The sequence below is a fragment of the Sminthopsis crassicaudata genome, chromosome 1 (assembly GCF_048593235.1).
Source record: "Sminthopsis crassicaudata isolate SCR6 chromosome 1, ASM4859323v1, whole genome shotgun sequence".
NCBI lineage: Eukaryota > Metazoa > Chordata > Mammalia > Dasyuromorphia > Dasyuridae > Sminthopsis > Sminthopsis crassicaudata.
In genome coordinates this window covers 362,049,913-362,076,484 of record NC_133617.1, presented here as the reverse complement: position 1 = coordinate 362,076,484, position 26,572 = coordinate 362,049,913, and positions in this window count along the sequence as shown.

The window sequence follows — 26,572 nt, the reverse complement described above, 5'->3', positions numbered from 1 at the left end:
TCTAGCCCTGCTCTGAATGGAGAATATTCCTAGACCTACTTTTTATGTAAATTCAAGTGGTCACATCTACACTAATCCTTACTATTTGCCCTGCAGATACAACTATCTACAGTGACAGGGAAGATAAGAATGTATTAAAATTTCATTCTAAGGTAAAGCTGAATGATATTAGTGCTTCATAGAATAGAATGGAGTCTAGAAAAATTATAAAGCCAGACAAGTTTGCCCTAGCACACTGAAACCTTCTTTCTTCCTTATTCACCATCCCTAATTTCAAAATCTCAAACTTTCTAGTCCAAGATTATGGTTACAGTCAATGGTCTAGGTTTGCCCTTCTGGTTAGCACTTAATTGCTGGCCTTTATGTGTTCCAGAATTCTGATCAAAACTTTCACTCTGTGGTACATGAAGCTAGTAAATTAAAACATGCAAAAATACTAAAGACCTGGCAATGTTTCAATGTCCTATACTATCAGCAAGTATTTGCACTTCATTTGTAGAAACCTAAAGAATTACTTTAGCCCAAAGAAATGAAATTCTAGTAGTAGAAATTTTAGCTGCTGTTACAGACTAGTGAGGGAATGTGTATTTTTAAGAAGGGAAATGGAGAAAACATGATAGAGAAGAAAGAGTTCTGGACTTGGACTTGAAACCTGGATTCAAGTCCTAGTTCTGCTATTTACTATCTCAGTAATGTCAGCCAATTACTCTTCCTCTCTGAATCTTAGATTCTTCATCTGAAAAAAAAAATGAGGTCATTGAATTACTTTTAGTTATTAGTTCCCTCTAAATTCTTAAGATCTATGATCCTAGATCCATGGTATCAAATTGAGTTTTGTCCATATTATAACCATATTTGCATTATACAAATAAGGTTTGGTTCCAAGGAACCAACATAGTAGGAATGAAAGAAGGGGACTCACTTTCCCTCACAGAAGGAATGCTTCCTCCAATGTTGTGTGTGTGTCTGTGTGTGTCTGTGTGTGTATGTGTGTGTTTTATTTTAAATTTTCATATTCTAACAAATATGAATGAAAACAAATAAACAAAAACCCAGGATGACCAAAATTAGAGGTTTTAGTCAGATATAAAAGATCAGAGATTTAGATAAGGAAGAGACTTCATCATTCATCTAGTCTGAGTTTACTCATTTTATTTATTTGTTTATTTTATACCAACCGTAAGCCTTGTCTCATTTCACTATCCTTATTGCTTTATATAGCCATATGACACACTGCTCCAAGATCACTACTTCCCAAAGTCTTGTTGACATAGAACCTTTCCTAAGATTCACCTTTATCTCAACCTCTGAAGAAAGAAAGAACTGGACTCTCTGGGAGATGGGCAATTGCTTCTTCCAGTGGTATCACAGTCACAAGTAGGCTGTCCCTTTACCATTACATTAATAGATTTTTGTCCTAGGTGCAATTAATTCTAGTAATGGTTCTGTTCAGACTCATAATTATAGAATTGTTCCAACTTCCATCCCACTGATCATATAAGTGTCAATTCACAGATGTGATTAGGAAGAATACTTTTCATAAGAATACACTTTTGATAACAGAAATACAGCTGCTTGAGTTAGCTTTCTTTGTATCTACTACATGCCCTTCACAAAACAAGCATTTAATAAATATTAGTTCATATGATGAATACATCTACTCGGAATGTGTTTTATATATATTTGTTTATCATGTATTAGTCAACCTGCCATCTGGAGGGGAGGGGGGAAAGAGGGGAAAAATTAGAACAAAAGGTTTGGCAATTGTTAATGCTGTAAAATTACCCATGCATATATCTGGTAAATAAAAACTATAGATATTTTTAAAAATATTTTTTTTTACATTTTAAAAAATTAAAAAATTATATATTTGTTTATATACATGTTGACTTCTCCATTAGAAAATAAGGTCTTTGAGAAGTTGAATGATTTTAGATTGTTCTTTGGATCTTAAGTACTTAGCATACACAGACTTTGCACATAGTGAGTTTTAAAAATGCTTGTTGATTGGTTGAGAGACATTGATGACTGACTGTAAGAGTTAGAAGCAATTCTTCTATTGTATGTATAGCTACAATTCTGTAGGATTAACAAGATTATAAAATAGGATATCATACTTGGTAGGCTACTCCTCTACTTTCTTTTTTCTTTTTTAATTATTAATATATTTTATTGTTTTTGTTATTAGATCACTATCCTTTCCCCCATCATTCCTTCCCTTTTCCTCCCAGAGTCATCACATAAAAGAAATAATAATATACCTTCAGAGCAGGAACCACATTTTATATTTCTATACCCCACTGCACCCCTAGTGCCTAGCCCAGTAGTGAACAAACAGTAAACATTTAGTAATTTTTTTTTGAAAAAGTGAAAGTTTCAATGCTTTTCAGAATAATGGAGAATTCAAGTAATTGTAAACCAATGATAATAATTCAGGGATTCAGTATCAAAACCAAATAAACAAACCATAGAGTTGATGAGTGAAAGATTTTCATTTGATCCTTAAAGAATCTACTTGGACATGGTCATCTTCCAAAAAAGTGTCTGTTTTTTTGTCTCTCTCTTCACCTTTTTCTCTCCTTCTCTGTCTCTTTCTCCCTCCTGTCTCTCTCTCTCTCACACTCCTCACTCTCTGTCTCTCTCTCACTCTTTGTCTCTCTCTCTCACCCTCTGTCTCTCTCTCTGTGTCTCTTTCTCTCTGTCTCTCTGTCTCTCTCTCTCACTTTCTGTCTCTCTCTCTCTCTCTCTCTCTCTCTCACTTTCTGTCTCTCTCTCTCTCTCACTCTTTGTCTTTCTCTCACTCTCTGTCTCTCTGTCTCTGTCTCTGTCTCTCTCTCACACTCTTTGTCTCTCTCTCTCACTCTCTCTCTCTCTATCTATCTCTCTGTCTCTGTCTCTGTCTCTTTTCTCTCTCTCTCTCTCTCTCTCTCTCTCTCTCTCTCTCTCTCTCTCTCTCTCTCTCACACACACACACACACACACACACACACACACACACACACACACACACACCCATTCCAGGTCTCAAAAGTTGCATACTTTCCATTTTATTTTCAGCACAATGGAAAGAGAGCATTGTTGCGATATCTGAAGGGACTTTAGCTTTCTTTAGTCTTTAGATCATAAAGTGATCACTTCGAGTTTGTATCGTGTTCATTACATTCTTTGTCAAGAGAATGGATTTATGGGGTGCCATATTCTACACTCATTACAATGTTTGTCAAGATAATGAATAGTCTAAAATTTTGAATTTCCAATTCAGTGGGTAAGTTATGGAAGTGTGCTTTAAAATATTTTCTTCTTTTCCCTCAATCTCCCTACTCTACTTCTGTCCTAAATGTTGCTAGGGAAAGGTCTATGGGGCCAACCGATCAAAGAGCAGAATGTGGAAAAGGTCTGTAGTGGCAAGGCCATCTCTTTAATTCATGCTCCACATTAGGCATTAAAATTCTAAGACCTCACCTTCATGACAAATGAGAAGAGAAATATGGCATGAAATTAATCGGCAACCTTTTTTTTGTAAGTGACAAATGGTTATTAATTTCTTTGGTATTCATTACAATAACATTAATCATGGGGGACTCTGAGTGTGAGGTTCACTGTACTATATAGTTCTGTAGAAATCTGGTGATAATTTAGCATTCATTAATGTCCATTTACTATGAACTGTTACAATATTAATCTACTTTTTCTGTGACAAAACTTGTTATAAGGGGACGAAATAAAACCTGTTCTTAATGCAGTCTTTCCATTATAATTCTGGGACCTGTTTATGTCTTTGTTCAGAACATAAAATTATCTGCAGTTTATTTGGTTTAAAAATAAAACTGTACCCATTTTCTGTAATGCTAATCTCCATGGAGTCTAAGGTTTGAACTGAGTGGTAACTGGGGAGACCAATGTGATAATTGATTGCAAAGCTCAGCAGTCATAAAAGGTAATAGAAATAGGGATAGATTTGCAATCTGGACATCAGAGTTTGAATCCCAGATTTGCTGTTTTTATCTGTATGGCCTCAGGCAAGCTACTTAACCTTTAAGATCCCTTATTTTCTTTTTCTATAAAATACAGAGATTGAATTATATATCTCTGATCCCTACTATCTCTAAACACTATTGTTTCCATTTTACTTTCTTAATACTGGACTATTCATGACCCCATTTGGGGTTTTCTTGGCAAAGACTCTAGAGCCCTTTTCTATTTCTTTCTCCAAACCATTTTACAGTTGAGGAACTGAGACAAACAGGTCTTATAGCTAATGTCAGATTTTAACTCATGAAGTCTTCTTGACTTCAAGACAGGCACTCTATGTATTGTTTTACCTAGCTGCCCCATTTCATTTACTATTTCAAATCCAGGTTACATTAATAACACCTATTAGAAAAACCCTGAACAGCTTTAGGAACAATTGTAAAGATACTAAAGTTTTGAATCATTTAATTCAAATCAATTTTGCAAACATTTGTTAAATGTCTATACAAAATACTATGCTAGAACAGAGGATAAAAAGATTTTAAATTAGTGTTGCTTTATCCTTAGTGAGTTTATAATCCAGGGGTTCTCAAACTATGGCCCTCGGTCCAGATGCGGCAGCTGAGGACTTTTATGTGGCCCAAGGGGTTATGGCAAATGGGCTGAGGGGCGGAGACAGAGTGTGAGTTTTTGTTTTTACTATAGTCCGGCCCTCCCACAGTCGGGCCCCCTATTTAAAAAGTTTGAGGACCACTGTAAATAATCTAATGAGGAGAAACTCTTTAAACAAAAAAAAAAAGTGTAAAAAGTAGTAGTAGTAGTAGTAGTAGCAGTAGTAGTAGTAGTAGTAGTAGTAGCAGTAGCAGTAGTAGTAGTAATTAACATATATTTATAGATTGTTTTAAATCTTGCAAAACACTTTACAAATATATACTTTGATCTTCACAACAACCCTGGGAGGCAGGTGCTATTATAAATCTCCTTTACAGGTGAGGAAAATGAAGCAACATAGATTAAGTCATTTATCTGGCCAGATTTGAATTTAGATCTTTCTGACTCCAAGTCCAAGTCCACTTTACCATCTAGATAGATAGACTGTGATAAGCACTGTGAGATTTGGTTAGTGCTAATTTGAAGAATCATGGAATTCTGGGAAGTACCTTAGAGATTTGAAATGATTGAACTATTTTAGGGACCTCAGAGATCATCCAATATACTCTTTGTGTGAAATCCCTTCAATACTCTTCATAAAATGTAATCCAGCAAAATTACAAAGGAACTCCATGACATGTGAAGGATCCCCTGAATTTGTTTTCTTGAGTTGCCTTATTTTCCAAAGATGAATCTCCCCTGAATTAACATAACAATGATCTTTTGCAACTGAACTCTATTAAAACTGTTAGTGGCCTTGAAGTCGAGTCAGCTACAAGCCTAGCCCTGACCAGCTCAACTCAGACTGATAAACCGTTTGTACAGCTGGTTTCCAGGAAAAGTCCCAGTCACTATCACTTAGGGACACATTCACCTTCCTGATGTAGCCAAATCTGTATAGGGATAACTCTGTTGAAAAATAGTTCCTTGTATTAAGGTAAAATCAGTCTAAATGCACTTCCATCTATTATTCTAAATTCTACCATCTTGGATGGAAAAGAATATCACTTCCTCTTCCACATGAAAATCATTAAAATACTTCTTTCAGTTTAGACATATCTAATTACTTTAATAGATGCTTATTTGTCATGGTTTTGAGACCTCTCAGTAGCCTGGACCTTCAGAACAAATCACAACTGCCTTGGTTTGGTGTGGAACAAGGAAAAGTACAGTGAGAGAGCAAGCTATTTTATTTTCAACAAGCCTCTTTAGCATCCATTTAATCCAACCTGGACACAAAAAGAAATTTCCAGGATAACTTACCCAACAAAAAGTCAATCCAACATCTATTTAAAGACTTCCATGGTAAGAGTCCTCTTCTTTCAAAATGAGCTATTAGACACTTTGGGACAGAGTTCTTATCAATTTAATCATTTATATCTTTGCAACTTCCACCCATTATTCCTGGTTCTGCAAAGTGGGGCTAAATAAAACAAAGTCTAATCTCTTCTATAAGTGACAGCCTAAAATGTTTGAAGATAGCTATCAACCTCCTAGCCTGCTTTTCTCCAAACTATGTCCAGTTTTCTTCAAGGAATTCAGAATCCTTAGCTGTTCTGATTGTCTTCCTCTGAATAAGTTCTTCAGTTTATCAATGTCCTTCTTAAATCATGGTATCCAGAAATGAACAAATTATTCCTAATAAAGGTAGAATACAGAGGGCAACCACCCATTCTCTATTCCCAGAAATTTTACCTCTTTTAAGGCAGTTCAGCTGAAAATCAAATTAAATACGGTAATTACCACATCATGCTGCTAATTCATATTGATAATTCAGTCAAATAAAAACCCTAGGACTTTTCATGCAAATTGTCATCTAGCAATGGCTCCTTATTTGATATCTTGAGATTTTGCCCTTATGAATATGATGTTATATTTGTTACAACTAACTTCATTTTGTTCTGTCATCCATTTTATAAGCAATGAGTTTTAGCTTTGTGCCATCAATAAATTTGCTAAGAATATCAACTATGACTTCATCCAAGCCATTGATAACAATGATGAACAGTAAATAGCCAAACATGGCTTGAGTCCTTTGACATTCCGCTTGAGGTCTATTCTGAGGTTGATATGTATCAATTAAATATTCTTTGGATTCATTTCTACCAGTTTGGCCTTTATATTTAGCCACAGCATTTTATATTATCTACTAGAATGACCTCATACGGAGAAAAACTTTTTCTAACACACAGATTTATTGTATCTATGCACTTCCCTGATTTTACCAGTTTCATTTATCTGGGGCCTGGTAATTTGAATTCCTGAAATGTAACAAGTACTCTCTCATCTTGTATCTCAATTTCCCTACTAGCTACTTTTGCTCTGTCCTTTCTAATGTAAAAATCATTTTCCTTAGAAGATAAAATGGAGTCATTTTATCTTTTGCATGGTGAATAAAGCACTGAGCCTGGAACCAGGAAGATCTGAATTCAAATTTGCCCTCAGATACTTAACTAGTTATATGACTCTGAATAAGTTACTTAACCTCTATCTGCCTCAATTTCCTCCATTATAAAATTTGAACAATAACACCTTCTTCACAGAATTGTGAGTATCAAATAAAGTAATACTGGTAACGTACTTACCATGGTATTTAGCACATAACAGGCATTTAATGAATGCTTATTTGTTTGCTTGTTTATTGTCTATTTTTATCATTCCATCCATCCACCTACCCTTTCCCTTTCCCACACACTTTTTTAAAGTGTTTTAGTTTTAAATTGCTTATTAAGTGTTTGTTACATATTTAAGTTTGTTAAGTGCTTTAAGTGTTATTTAGAATTCTTAGCTGGTCTCAGAATAATAGCACTCCAAATACTATTCTTATATAACTTTGACATATTTTCATTTACATTCTTGTTCCATCTTCTTTCATTTTAAATCTAAGTTGATTGCTGAGTTCTCCACGCATCCACATTGTTCTAGTTCATCATTCTTTTCTTTCTCATTAGAAGCATTTTTCTATGTGTCTTTAGAATTTCATGCTTGAGTATTTCCCATTCATCCTGCACTAACTACCTGAGTGAGAGAGTAATTCTATACAGATGCCAGGATCACTATTATGGCTCACAAGCACTTCTGATCTTATGCTTTTATCCTGCTCTCTGAGATAAAAAAGCTATGCATTAAACCTCTCTCAGTCCCTTCCTGGAATGTGACTGCTCTGAGACATTAGTCATTGTCCTTCATTCTGGAAGAGGACCTAATGACATAACTGTTGGAGTCAAGTACAGTGTGTCAAACTGTGGCTGATTACAGAAGCAGATTGGGTAAAAATAGTCCATATGAACATTTAGAATGGAGATGTTTCTAAATTGGCACATTTCACATTTCTTTTGAGCTATTGCAATTCTGATTCTCCCCCAGAGCACAGTGCCTTCTTTAATAAGAGCATGTTACTCTGTGTAGTCCTTTGTCTGTGTCTTCCATGTCATCCGATCAATTCCAGAGTTCTTCAGAGAGATCCTAAGAGTCTCCTTGAATCACTTCTTCTGACCACCATGTCAGCATCTGCCTTGCATGAGTAGTCTTTTAGGCAAATTCAAAGAAACTAGCCCAATGAGGTTGTGCTTTCTGCAGTGAGTTTGAATGTTTGGTGGTTTATTTTAAGAAAGGACCTGATTGTTTATTATCTTATCCTGCCATGATCTTCAGAATCTTCCTAAGATAATTGAAATGGAAGCAATTCAGTTTCCTGACATGATGCTAGTATATTGTCCATGTTTCACAACAATGAAGTCAGCGTAATGACTGTAGAATTTGGTAGGCAGCCATTAGGATCTTCTACTCCACACTTTCCTTCAGAGCCTCCCATACACTTATCTAGCTATGGCAATATATACATCAATCTCATCATCTACTGCCAAGATAAATAATCTTATCCACAACATTTAAAATCTATCTATTTGATAGTTTCATATATAAATGGGGTAGTAGTTCTACCCTGGTGGAGAATCTGTTTTCTCAGTACTGTTAAGCCAAAATTAACACAAGCAGCAGCAAATCAATCCATACTTTATTGCATTAAAGTAGGCATCCACTGCTCATAGAAAAGGTGACTAAAATTTTCTGTGTTAGATGGCTCTAAGAGAAGATTGTCCTCTAGGAGATCCACGATGCTTCTATTGTACATTTCTATAAAGGTAAAGAAAATAGATGGTTTTATGACAATAACAGGGGTAGGGTTTCTCTATTAGTTATTATTGACAAGAAGTTCTCCTTAGCTGAATGATTGTTCATCCGGGAGACAGTCGAGAGTTACTGTGACTTCAGAAAAGGCAAGGAATAGTCAATAAGCTGTTTGCTGCTCAGCAACTCCAGGAGGAATGCTAGGAGCAGAAAACAGGTCTGTACTTAGCAATGTCAGTCAAGAAGGCTTTTGGAAAATTACATCAAAATTTGGTTGTCTGGAAAAGTTGATCAGTATTATACATCAGCTCCATGCTGCTTGGTCAGGTTCTGAACAATGGACAATGCTCTTGCTCTTTTCCAGTCATCAGTTGAATGAACAAGCTATGTGATTGCTCCAATGAACACAGTATGATGTTTTTAGCAATGTTGTCAGCTGCCTTCAATGAGGATAAATGTGACATCAAGGTCAGCTACCACACCATACCATACTTTACCACATCATATCATACCATATTTAACTTGAAAAGGCCATAAGCCAAAAATAAAACATAGAGAGAATTGGTACATTACTTTTTGTTCACAGATGATTGGGCACTCAATGCATCCTCTAAAACTATAGGAGGTAAATTAGCAATCAAGTCCCTGCTCAAGGAACTGAAGATACTGCTACTAATTTTTCATCTGAGTCCCCTTAGGGTTCTCCATCACTATCACAGTAATTAGCAATCAGTCAGTCAATCAATAAGCAATGTGTTAAGCATGGGTAAGACAAAAAATAATCTGACCCTTGTCCTCAAGGAATTCGCCTTAAAATGAAAAGACAATTGGGTACATATAAGATATATGCAGTGTAATTGAGAAGCAATCTCAATAGAAAGGCACTAACAGAATTTGGGGGGAAGAAGGGGAGGAGACATAGAAAAACTCCCTCTGCAGACACTGGGATTAGAACTGAGTCTTAAAGGAAGTCAGAGAAGGCTAGAGGCAAAGGTGTGGAGAAAAAGTATTCTGGGATAGAGGGACAGCTATTGAAAAGGCTCCTTATATGAAGTGTCATATAAGGTATGAAATGAGAGGTCTAAATATTAATATTGGTCTTCACTCCACTAGGACCCCAGATACCTGAAAGGGTCTATGAGTGAGAACACTAACAGTGGTTACTAATCAGGATTTCTTTCACTACCTCAGATGAACTCACTATATACCTGAACTTCTCCATATTTTTGCTATAACTCTCTCTTTGGCTAGTCTTTGTGGAGAGTTCAGTGTTTTCCAAAAAACTTTGAACTAATTAATATCTTTATAGCAGTCTGAGTGCTAAGATGCTTCCCTTGAAGAATAGGATGCTATCTATCCTTGTTATGAACATTTTGAAATTTCAAAGTTCTGATATGCATCTCCTGTCCCCCTCCCTCCCTCTCTCTTTCTCTCTCTTTTTCTCTCCTCCTCTCTTCTTTTTTCTTTTTCCCCCCTCTCTTTAATTTTTTCCTAATGGATTACTATCTATTTATGCATTCCTCCATCTTATACCTATGAAAATGATTTTAGAATCTAATTACAAGATTTTATATTTAAAATGCTAATTAAATTTAATCTTATTATATTTAGCCCAGTGTTCTAACCTCTCATGTTTTTTGATCCTATCATTTAATGTGTTAACTATCCCTCTCAGCTTTGTGTCATCTGCAAATTAGATGATACTGCCACCTGTGCTTTTACCTAACTTATTGATAAAAAAATTAAATAGCAAAGGGCCCAATGTCTATGCCTAGGTGACTCTACTAGAGATTTCCTTTCAAGTTAACATTGACATTTATCATATATGGAACCAGCCATTTAATTAGTTCCAAGTCCATCTAAAATGAATTATTGTCCATTTTTCAAATTTATATCTTTCCCACAAATACAGCATGAGACACTTCACCAAATGTTTGACTATAATTTAGGTAAATTGTGTTTGTAAAGTATTTCTGATCTGCAAATCTATTAAATCTGTCCAGAAGGGAAAGGATAGTACTGTGACATATCTTCTTCTGGATGAAGTGTCTGAGTGAACCGACTCTGCAAAGTTACAAAAGTTCATTTAACTGGCAAATCCCATGATCTTAATCTGAATCCTTTTGCATTCTGTTTCATTTGATACTGCAGGCTACCTTCTCCTCCTAGATTCCATTTTCACTCCAGGTTTGGTGGTTTTACTTTTTCCTGGCCAACTTCTTATCTGATTACTCCTTCATCTACCTTGTTGTTTTATCATCAACATCATGCCCCACTCACAATGTACATGTATATTCCTTCAGGTTCTGTCCTGGGCCCTCTTCTCTTCTCCTTCTACACTAGGGATCCTTAATCTTTGATTCCTATAACTTCAAAGGGTCCATACTACACAGAAATCAATGGGTAACAGGAAATGAAGTGGCAGGGTCCAATCTGATTCTGAAGTTTGAAAAATTGGGCAAGTGTAATGTGCTGTCATCTCCAGAAGCTGCTGATAACTCTGTGGGAAGAAATCTGCTCTGTCAACTCAAGTCTCTTGGACAGATTCTTCTTCCTGTAGAGAACCGTTGTCTTCAGACAGTTGCCATTAACTCTTGTCCAGAGAAGTGACTTCCCTTCCTGCAGAGAGCCACGTCAAGCCTGATGTAGAGCAGAGACTTCTCTTTCTTCCAGAGCTGCCCTCTTTATCCTCCTAGAGAATGGGCGTGGGATAATGCAAGGGCTTCTGGGAAGAATTTAAGAGGCTTTTTGAACTTCCATCCAAAAATTTACATCTTTATTTTCATTTCCCTCTAAATGAAATTTGGGATTTCCCTCAATTATGAATTAAAAATAGCTATTTTACAAAGAAGCTTATAGGTTTCGTCAGATTTCCAAATGTCCACATCATGCACACACACACACACACACACACACACACACACACACACACACACACTAAGAATTCTCCATCTATAGATTTATATTCAGCTTCATTCTTTCTTTTCTCCAAACTTAAGTCCCACATTACCATTTACCTAATGGACATTTTAAACTGGCTATCCAATAGGCATTTTAAGCTGAATATATCTAAACCTTAATTAATTTTCTTTCCCCCTAAACTTTGTTATTAAAATTTTTCCCATATCTATCAAAGGCAACACCATCTTTCCAAGTTTCTCAGATTTATAATTTCAGCATTTTCCTAAATTTCTTACTTGCTAATACATTCAATCAGTTGGCAAGTCTCACCATTACTGCTTTCATGACATCTCTTGCACCCAGTACTTTCTGTCCACTCATATTGCTACCATCTTAGGTTTAGGTCCTCATTGTCTCTTGTCTAGATTCCAGCTTCTTAAACTATGGGTCACAATCCCATATGAAGTCTCATAACTGAATATGAGGTTGCAAAATATGATTTATTTTCATTTATTGTTTGATTTGTATACCTATTTTATGTATCTATATTCCCAGAATCACATAAAAATTTCTCGGTGAAAAGAGGTTGCAAGTGGGAAAAATCTACATTACTCCAAAGCCTCTTCTCTGAAATCTATTACCACTTCTATTTAACTTTCATATATCTGTCAAACTCATTTTCCATAAGTAATGATCTGACTGTGTGACTTCTGATTTCAACCAACTTCAGTGGCTTCCTATTTCCTCTAGAATAAAATAGAAATGCCTCTGTTTAGCTTTCAAATTCCTAAAAATCCTGGTCCTAATCTACTTTTTCAGACTTATTGGACATTATTCTGTTTCCTCACTCTACATCTGTCAAACTGATCTCTCCATATATTATTCATGAAATTTCATATCCTCTTTTCATTCTTTTATACCAGCCATCCCATTTTCTTGGAATGCACTCCCTCCTTACTTCTGTCTCAGAGTTCCTCTCTTTATAATATAATTCAGGCACCATATTCTTTATTAAGAGTTTCCTGATCTCTTAAAATAATAATGTCCACTATTCCTAAATTCCCTACATTTTTTACTTATAGCTAGAAGTATAGATAGATGTTTGCTTATTAACGTCATATTTTATTATGAACTTACTATCTTTTATTTGAATGTAAGCCCATTCCAAGTAGGAATTGTTAAATTCTTTAAACTGCTAACCCCTTTTCCCACAATGACTAACACATAGTAGTCATTTAATAAATATTTCTGATTATTGATATATTGATCTGATTGTTGACTTCTTTTATATTTATTAACCATCATTTTAATAGCAAAGATAAGAATTTTTGCTAAAAATGAAAGCCCAGTTGAGTTTATTATGAAAGAGAGACAGTTGAGTTTATTATGAAAGACACAATGACAGAGAAAGACAGAGAGGGAAAGATCTATATCTACCTCTATCTGGATATATTTTAGTCCTATGAAAGAACAGCTGACTGAATCAGTGTGAATCTTATAAAAAGGACTAAGAGATACAAGAGTTTCAGACTATCATTTTAAATGACAAAGAAACATCATTAAAAAAAATATAAGAATATAACAGTGAGGATTAGGCTTAGAAACCCTTAAAAAGGGTATGTCTATCAAGGACTAGCTGGGCCAAAAGAGTGAAAAAAACTATTCCCTTTGGTATGGTGGTTTTGATGAAGCAATAGTCATTCCATGGGGGAAACTCAACAAAGCTCAAGCAAGGTCGTTCAACAAAAACATTAGTGAGAAACTTTCCATGTTTTTCTAAATATTTTCGAATATTTATGATGCCCCTGGGGTAGATCTGAATTCCTGAAAAGTAAGAAAGAAAAGAAAAGTAATAATTTCCCCATAGATTAGATGAGAAGTTTCTTGCTCTGATAGTTTCCAGGTGTGGAGTGATAAACTGAAGGAGAAAACATTGCAGATGACATTGGAAGCTTGATTATATATAATGTGTATGTATGTATGTATGTATATATATATTTGTGTGTGTGATACATATATAATAAGAATAAAATTACAATAAATGAATTAAAGAGAAGCAAGACAATATGTAAAGAAGATAGTTTCTGGCAGATAGCAGGTGATTAATAAATGTTTATTGACTAACTAACAGCATATCCATGCGGGGAATCAAAGGAGGCTTTAGAGATCTGGGGAGGGCAAATTATATCATAGTTTTGAAGGGAAGGATAGAATATAGGATATCAATAAGTGGAGAGGTATCTTATGGATATTCCAAGAGTTCATAAATAAACTCATTTAAAAAATAGTCTGAATTCTCTTTTTTTTTATTCCCCAAGAAAGATAGTTATATGGTGTTAGCAGCAAATGGTAAGGAATATTTTCTCTTTCCTATCTTTTCCCTTCCAGTCCATTTTGATCTGATCCACAGGCAGAACAGACAGCTGAGCTTCTTCCTTCCTTCCCAGATTTCTCCTTTTCAATGAGACCTGAAATCCTCCCTTAATATCTTTTGAACTAGATTGTCCATAAGACCATTGGTAGAATGCGCATATATTATTTAGGATGACTTATTACCCTTTTCATTAGCACATCAGCCCTGATGAGCTAGCTGACACCTCAAATCCAGAAGAACTGAGGTCTCCCTGAAAACTTAGTTCATTTCCAGCCCTCATTCCCACTATAATTGCCTCCTATTCATCTTCAGATCAAAAGTCACATTTACCCAAGAAAATATAAAATAAAACAGGATTTGCCTTATATGAGTGAACTGCTTCCTGATTCCATTGTCACAAACAACCTGAGTTTCCAGACCCCTAAACCTTCTTTAATTTACTATTTTTTTTGCATCCCCTAAATCCCATTTTTATACCTGATTTTCATACACTGGATCACTTCAGAGTCCCCGGGCAGTGTCATGCTGTCATTGCTTTCCTAGATGATAAAAAATTCAGGGTCCTTAACTCTAAACCTGCTTCTAACCAGTTTAAATATTGCATTGGATTTCCCAGTCCTGTGAAAGCTAGATCAATCCTACCCAGCTGCCATCAATGACTTGAATGGCATCTTTTTTCTCCATTATGGTATATTAGAAAAAGTACTAGTTCTTGAGTCAGTAGGCCCGGTTTTTAAGGCAATAATATTCCAATTTATAAAAGGAAAAATCACATTATTGATAGGATATAGAGAGGCAAGAAGTCAATTCCAAGGTATGGAACAGTGATTGTGTGATCCTCCTCATTCCCTCCCACGTCTATTCTTAACTAGTCAATGACAAATGTACTCTATGCACGTCCACACACACACACACATGCACACACAGGGATTTTAAATGCATTTTCAGACTTTCAAGCTCCATGCTTAATTGCTTTCCGAGATAAAACAAAGCACACCTTTATAGGAAAGGGTTTAATTTTAAAAGATTCGCTCTATTGATTCAAATCTCAATCTCCTTTTAGAAGGAGAAAATATGTGTGAAAATTTAGAAGAGAATAACTATTCCAGAAATGCAATTGGATAATATTTAAGGCAGGAAAGCTATCATCATGGTAGAAATGTAATTATTGCCACATTAAAATCTGTATTTTGCATCTTTAAAAAATATAATGCCAATTACCTAATACACAAATGTTCTGGAAATAAATTGTACTTTCTTTCCTTTCCATTTGTAATATAACCATGGTATTTCTAGCAATACTCACTTTAAGATGACTATTGAAATCTTTCTTATCAAATATAAAGACCTTTTCCATCACCAAACCATAGATAAGATATATATATATGTATATATATATATATATATATCCACATATATATATACATATACATATGTGTGTGTTAATTGAATGATTGCCCTTATAAACATGTTCCAACCAATCCTTTTTGAAGATGAAAGAAATAAGGCCCACAGAGGTGCTTCTTGCCCAAGGAGAATCACACACCTGAACCCAGGTTTTCTGTCTCTCAGGTCAAAGCTCATTCTTTTCAAAACTAAGATAATGGAGAGATAGCAGAGAAGGGATCAGGAAAATTGCATATGAGGTAAAAAGTTAAGGCTGGAGGGAAGAAGGGTTTTCCTATCTTACCAGAGTCATAACTAGGAATTTGAGAGGATAGACCTCCAATCTTGAGTGTCAGAGATGGAGGATTCTATCCCCCAGAGTCTAACTATTGCTACCAAAGGAGTTAAAAAAAATATGGGCCCTCAAAAAAGAGAACAAGACTTTACAGGTTGCACTAATGTGGAAACAAAGAGAAACATAGGAACAGTCGCCTCTGTAAGGAGCAAGTGGATCACCTCTTCCCCAAATATTACTGCATTGAGGAAAATCCCTGTTTGCCTTATTTAACCCTGGGTATGTGGTTCTTTTTCCTGAAATAGGGAACACCAAAAAACAACTTTAGGAACTATTTCATATTCTTCTAATAGACTAATGTTTGTTATCCAGCGTATTGTTTTCCCCTGTACTTCAGAAGCTTCCACAGAGGAGGAGGAGGAGAGAAACTCCTGTTTTCCCCTGAGATCAGTGCCTTGCCATTGGTGCTTGATGTTACCTCTGAGAAGAATAGGGCTTAGTGTAAATCCAAAAAGCACTACAGGTGTCAGCCATAATATATAGAAAATTGTGTACACCATTAATATATGAAAGCACCACCATAAAACTAACTCTGGATTATAGCATATGAATTATGACACATTCTTGGTTGCTACAGCTGAATTTAAAGACTTGCTTACTATTTAAGACGTGATATATTTTAGACCAAAAAACAAACAGCAAAAATGGTGAGAAAGTGTAGGTAGATTACTTGCTCTGGGTTATTTTCTCAATTAACATCCCAATCTTCAAGGTTGGGTCCCCACAGGATGGTTGTTGACTCGGGCTGTAGAAGTATAATTAATGGCCCAGGCCCCCATTACTAGAGTTCATAAATATACACCAGTATTCCATTAACAGTCAGGAAGAAAAAAAATACAGGAACCTCAAAGTAAAGATTTTTGCTAAGATACAACAAGAATTCTCCCTTCCATCACCTTAAACACACACACACAGACCCTCACAAACCTAGAATGGATCTCCCAGAAATATACACAGCATTTATGAAAAGAGTAGCCCAAACCCTTAACTTTAGTAACCTTACTGAGGAAAGATTGTGGGAATGCATATGATCAGGGCTACTTACTCCTCCAGGAATGTTGGATTTTTCTCTGCCCCTAAAGTCCTCTCTGCACTTTAATTCTCCATTTCCATGGACAGCTCTCTTTGGAGTCCAGCCGATCTCTTTGTCTCCAGATGTTCTCCTTGAATCTCTTTCCCATTCCAAATGGTTGCCCCTCATTATACATGCTAGTCCAGAGAATATGTCTCTCTGTTCCATCAACTATGGCTGAAAACTCTCAAACTGGATCTCCAAATGCTGGGTGGAGCATCTCCTTAGAGACTGTCTTCTGTGAGACACTGTGGTCAATGGCAGATCAGAGAAGAGAGAAGTCCTGATCACCCTCCATGAAGGGGTTTCATTCCACAGGACACTCTTAACCGAGACTGATTCAAACTTCTTTATTTCCCCATGAGCTTGACACTTTTTGAGGATTATCTAGGGTCAAACCCTTATCTGTCTAAAGACACTGCTTCCTGACTGAAGTTGCAGAGCACTCTAGGAGGGAGAAAGAAGATAGCATTTGTCACCAAGTAAGCCACCATCACCACCTAGTTCACAATTCCTCTCAGATTCTGAGGAAATAGCCCAGGACCCAAAGTGAAGGAGCAGGGGAATAGCAGTGTTCCCTCATCACCTGAGCAGTTTCTAGCTCAGCCCCTGCAGCCATTAATGAGGAAAAATTCATTTGGAAAAGAGGCCTATCTTCCTCATTATCATCAACTATTGCTGACTATTAGGTGGGATAGAGAGAAGAACCCTAGGAGTAATAGCACTTGCTCCTTTCTCTCACCCCTCCCTCCTATTACTGGTCCAGCCCAGGAAATGATTCCTGTCACCACCAACTGCTAACCAGCTGCCACTAACATGGTGGATAAATTAGCCTAAATGCATCATCAGGGCACCCTGAGAGAAAAGGCAAGATGTGCTGGACAAGTCAAACCATACCCCCAACTTGAGCATCATCTCCCTTCACATCCTAACAGAGACAGTCCAGGAACTTGAACCCAAGAGTCTTGGGGAAGAACAGTGCCCCCAGCTCAGCATCTGCAGCAATCATCCAAGAAGCAATACCCATATTCTTATCTGTGCTATTATAACACTTATTGCATATTCAGAAAAGAAAGTTCTTGTCCTTAGCAGTGTTAAATGGTCCGACATCAGAAATGGATATGATTTATCCAATGGAAATGACATTAAAGAAGAAGAATCACCACCTGCTTTGCAACCATGGTATCTTTCCTTGTGTTCTGCAGCTCAAATTTTCCACCTGTGTTGCCTCCTTATTAGAATATAAACTCCTTGAGAGCAAGGACAGTAACTTTCTATTTACATCCCTAGGGCTTAGCATAATGCTTTGTACATATTAAGTGCTTAATAAATGCTTCATTCATTCTTTCATTCATTCCCTTCTGACTAATAACATAATAATAGCTTTCATACAACATTTAAAGTATTTTACAAGTATTATCTTATTTGATCCTCACAATCCTTTGTACATGTTAAGTGCTTAATAAATGCTTTATTCATTCATTCCCTTATGACTAGTAGCATAATAAGTCGGCTTTTATACATCACTTGAAGTATTACAAAGTGATCTACAAACATCTTATTTTATCCTCACAATGGCACTACTATTTTCCCCATGTTAGAGATAAATAAACAGGCCTTCCAAAGTGAATGATTTGTTTAGGGTCACACAGTTAGGAAGTGCCTGATGAGGTCCAGATCCATGCTCTCTCCAGCTGCCTCAATCAGACATAGGTGTTCATACTTCAAATCAGTATACCAGTTGGTAACACTTTGTCAACATATTAACACCTCATCATCTGTCATTCTGTCAACTGAGCACAGAGTAGTGAAGGGAAATTTTCCCACTTATACAAGGCTGATGAGAGGATCCAACCTAAAGAAGCAAATGGGACCTCACAGATGATCTATTTTAATCCTGTCTTACAGTTCAGGAAATGGAGTCCCACAGAAGCTAAATGACATGTCAAGATCATAAATGCATTAAGAACCAGAGAAAAGATTTGAACCCAGATCCTCTGACTTCAGAGACAGTTCTATTTCCATCATGCCCTGCCTGCCCTTCTGATGGGGAATTGGGATGATTATCTTGGTTTGTGAACAATTGAAGAAAAATAATTAAAAATAGTTAAACTTCAGCAGTTCAGATCCCCCCAAATCACATCTTCCTTAAAAAGTACACTTTGAAGCAAGACTGAGACCTGTAATTATTTATACTCTTCCCTTCACACGGTCAAGGCAGACACTACCACACAATTTGCGCAGAATAGGCTTCTCTACTTAGAAACTAGGGCAATGCTAAAAATGGGAGATTATTCACACTAGGCTCAATTACATATGGCACTGAGTTTTATACAAAATCATGTCCTGGAATCTCCATTAGAAGGGGCAGATATTTTGTGCTGTTAGAGAACTGCTTAAAATGAATTATTACAGAATAGAGGAAGTAAAAGAAGGAAGGGAGAATCTCATCTAGTAAAACAATGATTGCCTTGAAATTGAGAAGGCCTCTTTTTTAAGTTTGTCTGTGTGATAATTTAAAAAGAAAAGACATACACACACACCAAAAAAAAAAAAAAAAAGGCTACCAGGTATAGAGGATAGAATATTTAGCTTGGAGTTAAAATTCAAATCCTGCTTATAAGGTTAAATGAATGACTAAAGGAGGGGATGGGAAGTTTGGCCACAGAAGCAGGTCAGGTCTTATCTCAATGTGGCTCAGATGTCTCCCTAGGACTTATCTACTAAGTCACCCAAAAGTATCTGCAATGGTGAAGTTATTTAAGTTGAAGAAATCTTAGATATTTTATGTATTGATATCCATGGAAGAATAGTCAACCAATGGTCAATTTCCTCTATCCCCATTGGCTAAAAGAATCACCTCCTTCCTGAAGGCTTCCTGAGTTATGTGAATGTAGTTCTAATAATGAAATCATAAACAATGATGATCATCCCTTGAAAGGATTTGGAGTGTAGAAAATTATAGTTCTGTCTCTGACATATGAAGGCTGTATATCTTTGGTCAAGTCGCCTCAGGCAACTCTCTTAAAACTGTAAATTATATTACAGTTGTCAATCTGCATGGGATGTTTTTCTTTAGGAGCCAATTAATTCATAGATCCAGTTAAAAACAAAACAAACATTGAAATAAACAAAAATCCCTTAGAGGTGTCTGATATGGCAGAAGCATCACAGGTGGCATTTATATACTACTTTAAGTTTTGCAAAGTATTTTATGTATGTTATATTTTGCCTCTAAAAAAACCTTCTGGGATAAGTGCTATTATTTTTATTTTGCAGATGAGGAAATTAAGGTTAAGTGACTGACTTAGGGTCACATAGCTAGTAAGTGTCTGAAGCACAATTCAAACACAAATCTTTGTAACTACAAGTCCAGCACTCTATTATTCCCTGCTTCTCTATGCTTTCCAGAATTTGTTCATATTCATTATTTCATATGAGTTTTCTAACATAATCTGGACAACCATTATTATATTTATTTGTACTGAGGCACAGATCATCCAGCTGGTTAGTTCAAAAAAGAGAATCCAGTTGTGATTGACCAGCACTTTTTCTATTGTAATACATTCCAAATTCCCCTAAGCACTTAAGTGTTTTATTATCATCCTTGTATTAATTTGCATTTTCTTTATAGAACTCTTTATATATGCATAATATATGTATACATATATATATATATATATATATATCTACACACATATATGTATATCTATTTTTCACGCCAATTTTGTATGTAGATATCTAGACCATTTTCTGAGTGTGTGCCCTTTGATGGCAGCTAGCACATCTTCAATTTCCATTGTATTTTGTCCTTACAGCACTCCATACATAGTGGGATCTTATTTAAAATTCGTAACTGACTGACTGAATCCATCCCACTCAGGACAGAGCATTTATAGTCCAGGAAAAAAGCATCTGTGTTCCCCTTAGGTCACCAGAATTCTTCATGAATCAGAAGGATGATCTACTATCTGGGTCTCCAGACACCTTAGATTTGAGAAGCTTTGATCTATGTGCTCTCACCTGGTCCTGACTTTAAAAAACAGAGCTCTGACTATGGCCACAGTGGCAATCAGCAGACGTTGCAGTCTAACAATTTTAAACCCAAAGTCATAATACAGTCACCTGCTGGAGCCCTAGAGGTCTTGTCCTTTGTAAGCGTCTCACAATTCTCCTTTTCTCAGCAGGGACGAAATGACATTATGCAAGCAACTACTACATGAGGCCATATGATAAATCAAATTATGCTAACAAAATGTTTCCTGGTAGGGGATCTACTTTAATGAATAGACAAAAAATGATTTATTAACATAACAATTTGATGTAATTAGCTGCTTCTAAAGTGCTTTGAGAATGCTTAGAAAATTTTCTTAATTGTTTTGAACATCCCTCTTGCTATAATAATAATAAGGCTATTAATTTTGTACCATTTTGTAGAATAGCTGGCTTAAATGCTTATCAGCTTCAGTATTGTCACAATGGCCACAAATTTACTTGCTTGCCAGTTAAAAAGAATTTGGAGAGAAAAATAAGTTCTAGCACCCAAGTTGTCCACACCTCCTAAATGATATTTTTAGCAGAACCTCTAAAATAGGCTTGGAGTCAAAGGATCCCCATCAGGAATTAAATGAGAATTACAAGGGATTTCTAATTCTAAATAATATAATTATCTGAGACTATGGTCTTTCAATTTACAGAATACAGTTAGTAGAATAAACAATCTTAGACTGCTGGAATTAAGAGAATATTGAACACAGTAACAACAATGCAGTGATTTCAAGATAATTCCAATAAATTTGGAATGGAAAGTGTTATCCACATCCAGAGAGAGAACTATGGAGATTGGATGTGGATCAAAGGATAGTATTTTCACCTTGTTGTTGTTATTTGTTTGCTTGTTTGTTTTTTCTTTATTGTATTTTTCCCCTTTTGATCTGGTATTTCTTGTGCAGCATGCTGTCCCACCTAATGGTCAATTTAATGGCTACTTTTTGACATGCCTCAGAATAGTTGTCTTTGATATAAAATTACATTTTTTAAATTTTATTTTCACTCTAAAAACAACCCATTGCTATCAAAGAATTTATTAATTATATGAAAAGAAGCAGATTAAAAGGTACATGAGCACAAAGAAAACAGTAAATAAGAGGCAGAATTCTGAGATTCAATCTTTTCCTTTCAACTGCATAAGCCTCCATGATTTGCCTCATATAGATCACCCAGTCTTCCAACTAATATTCAAAAAGTCATAAAAATATTCATCTATTTCTCCCTTCAAAGATTTTCTATATTTTAAAAAGGAAACCAAGAAAATCCATGGCCCAGCTCAACTTCAACTTGATCCATGAAGAAACAACTCCCAGTTCACAGTAACCTCTCCTAGCTCCAAGTACTCTACCTCTTGCCTACTTCTTACTACTAATCTCTATTTCTCTTTTTGTAAAACCCTTACATTTATTTGTGAATGTTATGTCCCCTCAAGACAGTGAGTTCCTTGGGAATTGAGATATTTTTGTATTCATATTCCCAGCACTTAGCACAATCTTTGCCAATCATTAAATTAATAAAATGTCATAAATTAAGTAGGCTTTCACAAATATTTGTTGATATAATCTAATAGGCAACCTTGAATTTGTAGCTTTCTCTTTCTCAGTAAGTCTCTCATCTCCACAGCTAGTATGTAAGATTTTTTAAGAGAAGTGATCATTTTTTCTTTGTTAAATGACCAGAATACATAGTATGATACTTTGAACATAGTAATCATTCAACAAATTCTGTGTGATTAATTAATAGTATGATCAGAAGTACTATGACAGAATTTATATAATGTTGTTGTTATTTGTCCTTTGTTCTCAAAGAGAGACACCTCATCAGGGAACTAATGTGAGTGAATTGGATTTAAGTGAAGGAGAGCTGGGCAAGGTCACCTGCCTCACTTTCCCCTCCAGAGCCATCTGCAGCCAAGGAAAAGCTATAGATCAAAACGACTGGAGATAATCCTGAATGAAATGGGTGACCTTGGTCTTTTTAAGTTAGTCTTCAATAGGTCTCAGTCAAACTGAGACCTGCACCCTTTCAGTGATTAAATCTAAAATATAAATAAATGAATGAATGAGTGAATGATTAAATAAATAAATCTGAGAGGGGAAGACCCTCAAGGTTTCTGACCAAAGCAGAAATGACTGCTATTTACATTCAATCTGAGTCAATCAGGACCCAAAGATCAAATGGGGTTTGGCTTAGGATCTATTGGTGGCCAATGAGGCCATTAGGAGTTTTGATTTAAGTCCTGATCCTAAATAAAGAAATCTAGCCAGTAAACCCTAAGATATCTTGGAAGGGCTCACAGGTGCAAAAGAGAAAAGAATGCTTTTAAAGAGCATTTATATAATGCATTACACATTACAGAAGCATTATCCTCACAACAGTTTCAAGAAGTAGGTAAGTATAAATATTATTATCCCCATTTTGTAGCTGAAGAAAATGAATCTCAGAGAGGTTAAAGGACATAGAAAAACACAGTAAGTGCCAGAGCCATTTAGGAACAGGTTTTTTTCATTTTAGTTCCAGAGCCCTTCATCATGCATCTACTCAAATTTTATCCAATACCAAAAAAAAAAAAAAAAGTCTTCTTTTATTCTGTTTTTATTTTCATCCCAGTCTCTCAATCCAATATTCATTTAATTCTGTGATACAGCTAGCCTGGTTAAGGCTACTGTTAGAATTAAGGTTCTTTCTTAAACACTAATCTTCGTACAATTTGCTTTGAACTAGCATGCTATCATCCTTTTTATAGTACCATATTGGGTTTATGTATAATTCAATCAATACCTTGGGGCAAACTATTTGATGATTACAATAATTTTTTTTAAATCTCATTTTGCTCTTCTTTGTGTTGGTACTTTCATTATCACATGTCGCTCCCTTACAAGAGTTTATGGGACTGTTAACACCCAAAGGACATTTTAAACATACCATTTTTACGACAGCTACACTCCAAGATAAATGAAAACATCAACAAAAAAAAAGGGTATTAGGATCCTTCCTTGGTCTTTGATTGATATGAATTGAGGTAGTAAAAAGAGTTTGTTTTTTTAAAAATAGCCTCACATATTAAGAGGAACTGGAAATATGGTTCTCAGGCAGGCTGTTGAAAATAACACATGACACCATCTGGCTTACTGGAATCTGGCATTGCATCGAAGACTAAGCATAGTCAAAAGCAAATAAGCAATCACTTTTACCTACCTTACAGGATAATGTGAAGAAAACTTTTTTTTTAAACTGCAAAGTACCAAATAGATGTGAATTATAGTTATTTAGTTGTTATCACTTTTGGTGTTAGCTAGGTACACACACACAAAAAAAAAAAAATGCAGAATTCCATTTATGAAAAGTCTAAATCAAATCAATAATTATTAAAAACTGTTGTCAGCTTGACTATACAAGTCAAAGGAGTGGTATGAATTAAATGAATCCAAAAAAAGAGTGAAGAAGAAAAAACCTATTGTTCCATATTTTCATTCCTTCTAACATGCAGTAGAAAGACTAATTTAGATTCAGAATAAATGAATGAATGAAACATGGCCTTACATTGCATTAAGCTCTGGAGAGTCAAACACAAAAATGAGGCAATCCCTACCCTCAGGGACCTCACATTCATATAGGGGAGGTAGCCCACACTTAGGAATTGTGAACAAGAAAGGATGGCTGATATAGTCAGTTATGAAGATGGTGAACTGATCCATAAGGCAATCAGATGCCTGACCTTTAGGGAAACAATAGTAAGTACTAATTGGACTTGTGTACCCAATGATAGAAATGAATGAAGAAAGTGAAATGTCAGCACAGGTGGCCAAGATGGATGATCAGATAGGACCTGAAGCCATCTAGATGGAAAGAGCTGAGTGAATTTGTTCTCACTCACCAATCATGGCACTTTCACTCCAGAGCAGAAGATTTCAGAAGAATTGGATTCAAGGCGTGACTCCACTAGTTACCAGTCACATGGACTGAGCAGACAGTGAGGAATACTGAAAAAAGCACTAGATTTGGATTCCAAAGGTGTAAATCTGAATCCTAATTCTGCAGCTTTGGAGCAAATCATCCAGTCTTTCAAGACTTGAATATACTCATTTGTAAAATGAGAGGTTTTGAGGAGATTATCTTTAATGCTCCTGCCAACTCTAAACTTTACAAATTAGTATATTCAACTATGTGCTGGGTGCTATAGGGCAGAAGTTCTCAAAATGAAGTCTAGAGAATCCTGGAGATCTCTGAAACCCTTTCAAAAGGTCTGTAAATTCAAAATTAGTTTTTATTTCTAAAATAGTAAATATCTAGAACAATAACCCATATAAATAAAAAATCTTTAGTCAGATCCTCAAGAATTTTTAGTAGGATAAAGATGTTGAGAACAAAAAGTTTAAGGACCACTGCTCCAGGACATACAAATCTTTCTGAGCTTCACTAGTTTACAGACTATTTGGAGAGACAGGATCTACTTTGGAGACTTCACTTCACACCAGATATCAATCGCCTTCCTGAAGCCTTCCCTGACCTCCTCAGTTCTTTTTAATCTTTCCTACACCAATACCTTCTAGTACTTATCTATATCCATGATGTATTTATTCAATTCCATCCTCTATAGACTATAAGCTTTATAAGGGCAGTTAATTGATATATTTTTTGAATGCATTTTACATCACGCCCAGATCTTAAACATGGGAGGTTTTGTTAAATTGAATTGCTGAACTGAACATGCAGGAATCAGTTTTAGTTAGATCTCATTAGGGCCAATTGAAAATAATGAGTCTTATGAAGGGACTGTATTATTTGAATGTATACTGTGTATTTCCATTGGAAATGGAAGTAATTATTCTATTTTACATAATTGTAACTTCAAATAGTGCAAATTCTAATATATAGACATTTCAGAAGATTTGTTATTTGAACTAATCAGAGCCTAATTACAATAATTATAAGCATTTAATAAATAATACTATGTGCCAGGTGTTGTATCAGGTACTGGAAATATGAGAACAAAAATATGTCTCTGACCTCAAAAAGTTGAAAGAAAATCAACAAATCGGACGAACACATACATTAAAAAAGTTGAGACAAAATAAACATAATGTAATTTGGAGAGAAAAGAGATCAGTTGGGAAGTTAAGAGAAGTATTCATTAAGAAAATGCTGCTGAGATTTTTTTGAAGGAAACTAAAGATTCTCATAACTGAAAGGTAAGAAGAAGTAAAATGGGGAATGGCCTATGCAAAGTTACAGAGATGAAGTTTTACAACGTTTGAGGAACAGTATAAAAGCCAATTTGGATATACAGTATATTAAAGAAATTAATGTTTAAATAGTTTGTCTAGGTGGGTAGAGATTAGGTTGTTTATACCAGGGAGACTTTATATTTGATTCTTTAGGTGATGGGGAACCAATGAAGTCTATGATAAGAAGAGTGATAAAATCAGATCTTCATTTGAGTAATTTCTGGAAAAACTGGATTGGGGAAAACTAGAAGAATATAATCAAATTAAAAGTTTAATGCAATAGGATCTACAAGAGGAGATGAAGGCCTGAACTGGATGGTGGCTATGGGGATGAAAAAAACATTTGCAAGAGATATTGTGGAAGTGAAAACAAGTAATCTGAGAAAGTTGTTCTACTTAATACTTCAAGTATATGGCATTTGGTCAAAGTGACCAAAGAAAGTAAGGAAAATAAA